Source organism: Hemiscyllium ocellatum, chromosome 12 (genome assembly GCF_020745735.1).
Source record: "Hemiscyllium ocellatum isolate sHemOce1 chromosome 12, sHemOce1.pat.X.cur, whole genome shotgun sequence".
Taxonomy (NCBI): Eukaryota; Metazoa; Chordata; class Chondrichthyes; order Orectolobiformes; family Hemiscylliidae; genus Hemiscyllium; species Hemiscyllium ocellatum.
The window spans coordinates 11,561,485-11,574,885 of record NC_083412.1 but is presented as its reverse complement, the minus strand read 5'-3'; the positions used below and the strand labels follow the sequence as shown (position 1 = coordinate 11,574,885).

At 46.2% G+C, this 13,401-nt stretch overlaps 1 protein-coding gene across 11 annotated transcripts in view; it reads right to left on the bottom strand.

The window, feature by feature from the left end:
• phldb2b (pleckstrin homology-like domain, family B, member 2b) overlaps window positions 1-13,401 on the bottom strand; it is a 261,470-nt gene that overhangs the window by 34,977 nt on the left and 213,092 nt on the right. The gene's annotated exons all lie outside the window — the stretch shown is intronic.

Sequence of the window (13,401 nt, the reverse complement as noted above, 5' to 3'; positions counted from 1 at the left end):
GTATAAATAGATTGGATTAGATTCCCTACAGTGTGGAAACAGGCCCTTCAGCCCAACATGTCCACACCGACCCTCCGAAGAGCAACCACTCTGCCTAATGCACCTAACACTACGGGCAATTTAGCATGGCCAGTTCACCCAACCGGCACATCTTTGGACTGTGGGAGGAAACCAGAGCACCCGGAGGAAACCCACGCAGAGAATGTGTAAGCTCCAGAGAGACAGTCGCCTGAGGGAGGAATTGAACCTGGGTCTCTGGCGCTCTGAGGCAACAGGGCTAACCACTGAGCCATCGTGCCATCCCAAACATTAATCTTCAAACATTATTAAGGCAGGGTAGGTGGATTCTTGCCAGCAAGGGGATGAAAGAGTCTCATGGATATGAAGGAATGCCGATTAGAATCAGATTAGCTCGGAGCATATTGAACGGTGGAAGGACTGAGAGGCCCCACTCAGGGTAGTGTGCTGAGGTCAAGTGGGCCTAATGGCCTATTATAAGAAAAGACTTGTTTTGGTTTCCTGATGAAGGGCTCGTGCCCAAAATGTCGACTCTCTTGCTCCTCAGATGCTGCCCTGACCTGCTGTGCTTTTTCAGCACCGCGCTCTCGACTTGTTTCAGTTTCCGCCTGGCTTGGAATCTTCCAACAATTTATATCTCGCACAATGTGACGTGGGCACACCAGGGCAGTCAGAAGGAGTAAATCCCATTTCTTGCTGGGCTTGACTTAACCTTTCGTGGCAGGGGTCCAGCAGGCTCTGGAGAGTTGTGGTCACTGGTGTGTCCACTGAGAACAAACACACCCTCTGCCACACTCCCTGAACAGACCTCCACAGCAAATCTGCTTCTGGGAGGGGCGACCATCATGAGTTTCTGTCAGCCCTTCAAGAAATATGCACCAAGACCCTGCATGTAACTTCATACCCCGGCTAAGTCAAAAGGAAATACTAGCAACATTTGACATTCCAGGCAGGGCTCCTTGGGAGTTGAGGCGTTTCACATTTTGGGAGTCTCCACGGTGTTCAGGGTGGACAGCATTGTGAAGAGGGTCAGTAAATCCAGCTGGCGTGGAAGGTCTGGCACAGGTTGAAGGGAAGAGGTCCCACACTGACCCTCCAAAGAGTATCCCACCCAAACCCATTCCCCCCCCATTACTCTACATTTATCCCTGACGAATGCACCTAACGTAAACATCCCTGGACGCTATGAGAAATTTAGCGTAACCAATTCACCCAACCAGCACATCTTTGGATTGTGGGAGGAAACCGAAGCACCTGGAGGAAACCCACGCAGACACGGGGAGGATGTGCAAACTCCACACAGACAGTCGCCCGAGGTTGGGAATTGTACCCAGGTCCCTGACGCTGTGAAGCAGCAGTGCTAATCACTGAGCCACCGTGCGGTGAAGGTAATAACTGGATGACATCAATATTACGATATTCACCAAGAAATCCATACAGCAATTCAAGAGTGGTGAGAATGTGGAATCATTCCCACAAGGAGTGCATAAACAGAGTAGCAGGCATCCAGATGAGGATAAGGAGAAGGAAATAGAGGATTATAATGGTAAGTTTGGAGAAGAAAATACTGCAGGAATGCTGAGTGGACAGAAAAGCCGTCCTGATCTGAAGGAGCCATATGATCTATCACTGTGGCAACTCACCTGAGTAATGGGGTCTGTCAGAGAACAAATACTCAAAACTCTAACAGACGAGCACTTAACAGCTGTAAACCAACTTACTGACTGGCTCGAATACTTCCTAGTTCTATCTCAGATGTCTGGGAGCTAGAGTTTTATGACTTTTTAAAAAAATTATGAATTAAAAAAAACACCCAATCAAACCACGCAGCATTATTATATAAGTTGGATTGAGATTCCAACTTATGGTATAGATGTGAAACGTACTGAACAGAGAGAAAATGGCTTTTGTTTCTCACAGACATGTTTTGGATCACCAATTGCTTTGATGCACCAGTATTTTATGAGAGTTAAATAGAGAGGTTGCAAGATATGAGATCGTTACAATTAGTTAAAATCTGAACAAGAAATATCACACAAGGCACAGAGATGGGAAACATGACACTGCATAGACAGAGTAATATCACAAACAGACCGGTAATATTACACCGCACAATATCCTGGAATATCAGAGAGATCGGTAATGTCATATGCCATAAAGAGATAAATATCACATACAACATAGCAACTAATCACAGCAGGTTAGGCAGCATCTCAGGAATAGAGAATTCGACGTTTCGAGCATAAGCCCTTCATCAGGAATTAATCACACACCATACAGCCACCAATATCGCATACCATACAGTGAGCGGTAATATTGTGTACTGAAGTGACCAGTAATATCACACTCTGCACAGTGACCAATATCACACACTGCTCATTGACTAATATCACACACTGCACAGAGCCCAATATCACACACTGAACACTGAACAATATCACACTCTGCACAGGGATCAATATCACACACTGCACAGTGACGAACGTCAAACTCTGCACAATGACCAATATCCCACATCGCAAAGTGAACAATATCACACACTGCACAGTGACCACTGTCACACTCTGCACAGTGAACAATATCACACACTGCACAGTGGTCAATATCACACACTGCACAGTGGTCAATATCACACACTGCACAGTGACCAATAACACACTCTGCACAGTGACCAACACCACACACTGCACAGTGACCAACACCACACACTGCACAGTGACCGACCTCACACACTGCACAATGATCAATATCACACTCTGCACAGTGACCAATATCACACACTGCACAGTGATCAATATCACACACTGCACAGTGACAAATATCACACACTGCACAGTGACAAATATCACACACTGCACAGTGACCAATATCACACAATGCACAGTGATCAATATCACACATTGCACAGTGACCAACATCAACTCTGCACAGTGACCAACATCACACACTGCGCAGTGACTAATATCACACACCGCACAGTGACCACTATCACATACTGCACAGTCACTAATATCATACACTGCATACTGACCAATAACACACACTGCAGTGACCAATATCACACACTGCCCAGTGACCAGTAATATCACACATTGCACGGTGACCAATATCACACACTGCACAGTGACCAATGTCACATACTGCACAGTGGCCAATATCACACACCACACAGTAACCAATATCACACACTGCAAAGTGACCAATATCACGCACTGCACAGTGACCAATCTAATACACAGCACAGCGACCAACACCACACATTGCACAGTGACCAATATCACACACTATGCATTGACCAATATCACACACTGCACAGTGAACAATATCACACACTGCACAGTGACCAATGTCACGCACTGCACAGTGACCAATGTCACACATTGCACAGTGACCAATATCACACATTACATACTGAGCAATATCACACTCGGCACGGTGACAAATATCACACACCGAACAGTGACCGATATCACACACTGCACAGTGACCGATATCACGCACTGCACAGTGACCAATATCACACACCGAACAGTGACCGATATCACACACTGCACAGTGACCGATATCACGCACTGCACAGTGACCAATATCACGCACTGCACAGTGACCAATATCACGCACTGCACAGTGACCAATCTCATACACAACACAGCGACCAACACCACACATTGCACAATGACCAATATCACACACTGTGCATTGACCAATATCACACATCACACAGTCACCGATATCACACACCGCACAGTGACCAATATCACACACTGCACAGTGACCAATATCACACACTGCACAGTGACCAATATCGTACACCGCACAGTGACCAATAACACACACCGCACAGTGACCAATACCACACACTGCACAGTGACCAATGTCACACATCGCACACCGACCAATATCACACACTGAACACTGAACAATATCACACTCTGCACAGTGACCAATATCAGAGACCGCACACTGACCAATATCACACACACTGCACAGCGACCAACACCACACATTGCACAATGACCAATATCACACACCGAACACTGAACAATATCACACACCACACAGTGACCAATTTTACACACCGCACAATGACCAATATCACACACCGCACAGAGACCAATATCACATACCGCACAGTGACCACTATCGCACTCTGCACAGTGAACAATATCACACACTGCACTATGATCAATATCACACTCTGCACAGTGACCAATATCACACTCTGCACAGTGACCAATATCACACACTGAACAGTGACCAATATCACACACTGCACAGTGACCAACAACAAACTCTGCACAGTGACCCATATTACACACTGCACAGTAACCAATAGCACACACTGCATAGTGACCAATATCACACTCAGCACACTGACCAGGAATATCAAACATTGCACAGTGATCAATATCACAGTCTGCACAATGGCCAATACCACACTCTGCACCGTGACCAATATCACACATCACATTGTGACCAGTATCAAACTCGGCACAGGGACCAATATCACACACTGCACAGTGACCAATAGCACACACTGCACAGTGACCAATATCGCACATTACACACTGACCAATATCACACTCGGCACAGTGACCAATGTCACACATCGCACAGTGACCAATATCGCACATGACACACTGAGCAATATCACACTCGGCACGGTGACCAATATCACACACTGCACAGTGACCAATATCACACTCGGCACGGTGACCAATATCACACACCGTGCAGGGACCACGATCACACACCGCACAGTGACCAATATCACACACCGCACAGTGAACAATATCACACACTGCAGAGAGACCAATATCACACACTGAATACTGAACATTATCACACACTGTACAGTGACCAATATCACACAACGCACAGTGACCAATATCACACTCTGCACAGTGGCCAATATCACACACCGCACAGTGACCAATATCACACTCTGCACAGTGAACAATATCACACTGAACACTGAACAAGAACGCATACTGCACAGTGACCTATATCACACACTGCACAGTTATCAATATCACACTCGGCCCGGTGACCAATATCACACACCGCACAGTGACAAATATCACACTCTCCACAGTGACCAATATCACACACCGCACAGTGACCAATATCACACACCGCACAGTGACCAATATCGCACATTACACACTGACCAATATCACACTCGGCACGGTGACCAATATCACACACCGCACAGTGACCAATATCGCACATTACACACTGACCAATATCACACACTGCACGGTGACCAATATCACACATCGCACAGTGACCAATATCGCACATTACACACTGACCAATATCACACTCGGCACAGTGACCAATGTCACACATCGCACAGTGACCAATATCACACCCACCATACAGGGATCAATATCACACACTGCACAGTGACCAATGTCACATACTGCACAGTGGCCAATATCACACACCACACAGTAACCAATATCACACACTGCAAAGTGACCAATGTCACGCACTGCACAGTGACCAATCTCATACACAGCACAGCGACCAACACCACACATTGCACAGTGACCAATATCACATACTATGCATTGACCAATATCACGCACTGCACAGTGACCAATGTCACACATCGCACAGTGACCAATATCACACATTACATACTGAGCAATATCACACTCGGCACGGTGACCAATATCACACACCGAACAGTGACCGATATCACACACTGCACAGTGACCGATATCACGCACTGCACAGTGACCGATATCACGCACTGCACAGTGACCAATATCACGCACTGCACAGTGACCAATCTCATACACAACACAGCGACCAACACCACACATTGCACAATGACCAATATCACACACTGTGCATTGACCAATATCACACATCACACAGTCACCGATATCACACACCGCACAGTGACCAATATCACACACTGCACAGTGACCAATATCACACACTGCACAGTGACCAATATCGTACAACGCACAGTGACCAATAACACACACCGCACAGTGACCAATACCACACACTGCACAGTGACCAATGTCACACATCGCACACCGACCAATATCACACACTGAACAATATCACACTCTGCACAGTGACCAATATCAGAGACCGCACACTGACCAATATCACACACACTGCACAGCGACCAACACCACACATTGCACAATGACCAATATCACACACCGAACACTGAACAATATCACACACCGCACAGAGACCAATATCACACACCGCACAGAGACCAATATCACACACCGCACAGAGACCAATATCACATACTGCACAGTAACCAATATCACACACTGAACACTGAACAATATCACACACCGAATACTGACCAATATCTCACACTGCACAGTGACCAATATCACATACCGCACAGTGACCACTATCGCACTCTGCACAGTGATCAATATCACACTCTGCACAGTGACCAATATCACACTCTGCACAGTGACCAATATCACACACTGAACAGTGACCAATATCACACACTGCACAGTGACCAACAACAAACTCTGCACAGTGACCCATATTACACACTGCACAGTAACCAATAGCACACACTGCATAGTGACCAATATCACACTCAGCACACTGACCAGGAATATCAAACATTGCACAGTGATCAATATCACAGTCTGCACAATGGCCAATACCACACTCTGCACCGTGACCAATATCACACATCACATTGTGACCAGTATCAAACTCGGCACAGGGACCAATATCACACACTGCACAGTGACCAATATCGCACATTACACACTGACCAATATCACACTCGGCACGGTGACCAATATCACACACCGCACAGTGACCAATATCGCACATTACACACTGACCAATATCACACACTGCACGGTGACCAATATCACACATCGCACAGTGACCAATATCGCACATTACACACTGACCAATATCACACTCGGCACAGTGACCAATGTCACACATCGCACAGTGACCAATATCACACCCACCATACAGGGATCAATATCACACACTGCACAGTGACCAATGTCACATACTGCACAGTGGCCAATATCACACACCACACAGTAACCAATATCACACACTGCAAAGTGACCAATATCACATACTATGCATTGACCAATATCACACACTGCACAGTGAACAATATCACACACTGCACAGTGACCAATGTCACGCACTGCACAGTGACCAATGTCACACATCGCACAGTGACCAATATCACACATTACATACTGAGCAATATCACACTCGGCACGGTGACCAATATCACACACCGAACAGTGACCGATATCACACACTGCACAGTGACCGATATCACGCACTGCACAGTGACCGATATCACGCACTGCACAGTGACCAATTTCACACACCGCACAGTGACCTATATCACATACTGCACAGTGACCAATATCACACACTGCACAGTGACCAATGTCATACATCGCACAGTGACCAATATCGCACATTACACACTGACCAATATCACACTCGGCACAGTGACCAATGTCACACATCGCACAGTGACCAATATCGCACATGACACACTGAGCAATATCACACTCGGCACGGTGACCAATATCACACACTGCACAGTGACCAATATCACACTCAGCACGGTGACCAATATCACACACCGGACAGGGACCACTATCACACACCGCACAGTGACCAATATCACACACCGCACAGTGACCAATATCACACACTGCACAGTGACCAATATCGCACACTGAACACTGAACATTATCACACACTGTACAGTGACCAATATCACACAACGCACAGTGGCCAATATCACACACCGCACAGTGACCAATAGCACACACTGCACAGTGACCAATATCACACACTGCTCACTGGCCAATATCACAGACCGCACAGTGACCAATATCGCACATTACACACTGACCAATATCACACTCGGCACAGTGACCAATGTCACACACCGCACAGTGACCTATATCACATACTGCACAGTGACCAATATCACACACTGCACAGTGACCAATGTCATACATCGCACAGTGACTAATATCGCACATTACACACTGACCAATATCACACTCGGCACAGTGACCAATGTCACACATCGCACAGTGACCAATATCGCACATGACACACTGAGCAATATCACACTCGGCACGGTGACCAATATCACACACTGCACAGTGACCAATATCACACTCGGCACGGTGACCAATATCACACACCGTACAGGGACCACTATCACACACCGCACAGTGACCAATATCACACACCGCACAGTGACCAATATCACACACTGCACAGTGACCAATATCGCACACTGAACACTGAACATTATCACACACTGTACAGTGACCAATATCACACAACGCACAGTGGCCAATATCACACACCGCACAGTGACCAATATCACACTCTGCACAGTGAACAATATCACACTGAACACCGAACAAGAACGCATACTGCACAGTGACCTATATCACACACTGCACAGTTATCAATATCACACTCGGCACGGTGACCAATATCACACACCGCACAGTGACAAATATCACACTCTCCACAGTGACCAATATCACACACCGCACAGTGACCAATATCACACACCGCACAGTGACCAATATCACACACCGCACAGTGACCAATATCACACACCGCACAGTGACCAATATCACACACTGCACAGTGACCAATATCACACACCGCACAATGACCAATATCACACACCGCACAATGACCAATATCACACTCTGCACAGTGAACAATATCACACTGAACACCGAACAAGAACACACACTGCACAGTGACCAATATCACACACTGCACGGTGACCAATATCACACATCGCACAGTGACCAATATCGCACATTACACACTGACCAATATCACACTCGGCACAGTGACCAATGTCACACATCGCACAGTGACCAATATCACACCCACCATACAGGGATCAATATCACACACTGCACAGTGACCAATGTCATATACTGCACAGTGGCCAATATCACACACCACACAGTAACCAATATCACACACTGCAAAGTGACCAATATCACGCACTGCACAGTGACCAATCTCATACACAGCACAGCGACCAACACCACACATTGCACAGTGACCAATATCAAACACTATGCATTGACCAATATCACACACTGCACAGTGAACAATATCACACACTGCACAGTGACCAATGTCACGCACTGCACAGTGACCAATGTCACACATCGCACAGTGACCAATATCACACATTACATACTGAGCAATATCACACTCGGCACGGTGACCAATATCACACACCGAACAGTGACCGATATCACACACTGCACAGTGACCGATATCACGCACTGCACAGTGACCGATATCACGCACTGCACAGTGACCGATATCACGCACTGCACAGTGACCAATATCACGCACTGCACAGTGACCAATCTCATACACAACACAGCGACCAACACCACACATTGCACAATGACCAATATCACACACTGTGCATTGACCAATATCACACATCACACAGTCACCGATATCACACACCGCACAGTGACCAATATCACACACTGCACAGTGACCAATATCACACACTGCACAGTGACCAATATCGTACACCGCACAGTGACCAATAACACACACCGCACAGTGACCAATACCACACACTGCACAGTGACCAATGTCACACATCGCACACCGACCAATATCACACACTGAACACTGAACAATATCACACTCTGCACAGTGACCAATATCAGAGACCGCACACTGACCAATATCACACACACTGCACAGCGACCAACACCACACATTGCACAATGACCAATATCACACACCGAACACTGAACAATATCACACACCACATAGTGACCAATTTTACACACCGCACAGAGACCAATATCAAACACTGCACAGTAACCAATATCACACACTGAACACTGAACAATATCACACACCGAATACTGACCAATATCTCACTCTGCACAGTGAACAATATCACACACTGCACTATGATCAATATCACACTCTGCACAGTGACCAATATCACACTCTGCACAGTGACCAATATCACACACTGCACAGTGACCAACAACAAACTCTGCACAGTGACCCATATTACACACTGCACAGTAACCAATAGCACACACTGCATAGTGACCAATATCACACTCAGCACACTGACCAGGAATATCAAACATTGCACAGTGATCAATATCACAGTCTGCACAATGGCCAATACCACACTCTGCACCGTGACCAATATCACACATCACATTGTGACCAGTATCAAACTTGGCACAGGGACCAATATCACACACTGCACAGTGACCAATAGCACACACTGCACAGTGACCAATATCACACTCGGCACAGTGACCAATGTCACACATCGCACAGTGACCAATATCACACCCACCATACAGGGATCAATATCACACACCGCACAGTAACCAATATCACACTCTGCACAGTGACCAATATCACACTCTGCACAGTGACCAATATCACACACTGCACAGTGACCAATATCGCACACTGAACACTGAACAATATCACACACTGCACAGTGACCAATATCACACACTGCACAGTGACCAAAATCACACACTGCACAGTGACCAATATTGCACACTGAACACTGAACAATATCACGCACTGAACAGTGACCAATATCACACAACGCACAGTGACCAATATCACACTCTGCACAGTGGCCAATATCACACACCGCACAGTGACCAATATCACACTCTGCACAGTGACCAATATCACACATTGCACAGTGACCAATATCACACACTGCACCATGACCAATGTCACACTGTGCACAGTTGTCAATATCACACTCGGCACAGTGAAAAATATCACACACCGCACAGTGACAAATATCACACACTGCACAGTGACCAATATCACACACTGCACAGTTATCAATATCACAATCTGCACAGTGACTAATATCACACACCGCACAGTGACCAATATCACACACTGCACAGTGACCAATATCACACACTGCACAGTGGCCAATATCACACAGTATACAGTGACCAATATCACACACCGCACAATGACCAATATCACACTCTGCACAGTGAACAATATCACACTGAACACCGAACAAGAACACACACTGCACAGTGACCAATATCACACACTGCACCGTGACCAATGTCACACATCGCACAGTGACCAATATCGCACATTACACACTGACCAATATTACACACTGCACGGTGACCAATATCACACATCGCACAGTGACCAATATCGCACATTACACATTGACCAATATTACACACTGCACGGTGACCAATATCACACATCGCACAGTGACCAATATCGCACATTACACACTGACAAATATCTCACACACAGCACAGTGACCAATGTCACAAGTCGCACAGTGACCAATATCGCACATTACACACTGACCAATATCACACTCGGCACGGTGACCAATATCACACTCGGCACGGTGACCAATATCACACACCGCACAGTGACCAATATCACACACCGCACAGTGAACAATATCACACACTGCAGAGTGACCAATATCACACACTGAATACTGAACAATATCACACTCTGTACAGTGACCAATATCACACACTGCACAGTGACCAATATCGCACACTGAACACTGAACAATATCACACACTGTACAGTGACCAATATCACACAACGCACAGTGACCAATATCACACTCTGCACAGTGGCCAATATCACACACTGTACAGTGACCAATATCACACACCGCACAGTGACCAATATCACACTCTGCACAGTGAACAATATCACACTGAACACCGAACAAGAACGCATACTGCACAGTGACCTATATCACACACTGCACAGTTATCAATATCACACTCTCCACGGTGACCAATATCACACACCGCACAGTGACCAATATCACACACCGCACAGTGACCAATATCACACATGGCACAGTGACCAATATCGCACATTACACACTGACCAATATCACACTCGGCACGGTGACCAATATCACACACCGCACAGTGACCAATATCGCACATTACACACTGACCAATATCACACACTGCACGGTGACCAATATCACACATCGCACAGTGACCAATATCGCACATTACACACTGACCAATATCACACTCGGCACAGTGACCAATGTCACACATCGCACAGTGACCAATGTCACACATCGCACAGTGACCAATATCACACACCGCACAGTAACCAATATCACACTCTGCACAGTGACCAATATCACACTCTGCACAGTGACCAATATCACACACTGCACAGTGACCAATATCACACACTGCACAGTGACCAATATCGCACACTGAACACAGAACAATATCACACACTGCACAGTGACCAATATCACACACTGCACAGTGACCAAAATCACACACTGCACAGTGACCAATATTGCACACTGAACACTGAACAATATCACGCACTGAACAGTGACCAATATCACACAACGCACAGTGACCAATATCACACTCTGCACAGTTGTCAATATCACACTCGGCACAGTGACCAATATCACACACCGCACAGTGACAAATATCACACACTGCACAGTGACCAATATCACACACTGCACAGTTATCAATATCACAATCTGCACAGTGACCAATATCACACACCGCACAGTGACCAATATCACACACTGCACAGTGACCAATATCGCACATTACACACTGACCAATATCACACACCGCACAATGACCAATATCACACTCTGCACAGTGAACAATATCACACTGAACACCGAACAAGAACACACACTGCACAGTGACCAATATCACACACTGCACCGTGACCAATGTCACACATCGCACAGTGACCAATATCGCACATTACACACTGACCAATATCACACTCGGCACGGTGACCAATATCACGCACCGCACAGTGACCAATATCGCACATTACACACTGACCAATATTACACACTGCACGGTGACCAATATCACACATCGCACAGTGACCAATATCGCACATTACACAGTGACAAATATCTCACACACAGCACAGTGACCAATGTCACAAGTCGCACAGTGACCAATATCGCACATTACACACTGACCAATATCACACTCGGCACGGTGACCAATATCACACACCGCACAGTGACCAATATCACACACCGCACAGTGAACAATATCACACACTGCAGAGTGACCAATATCACACACTGAATACTGAACAATATCACACTCTGCACAGTGACCAATATCACACACTGCACAGTGACCAATATCGCACACTGAACACTGAACAATATCACACACTGTACAGTGACCAATATCACACAACGCACAGTGACCAATATCACACTCTGCACAGTGGCCAATATCACACACTGTACAGTGACCAATATCACACACCGCACAGTGA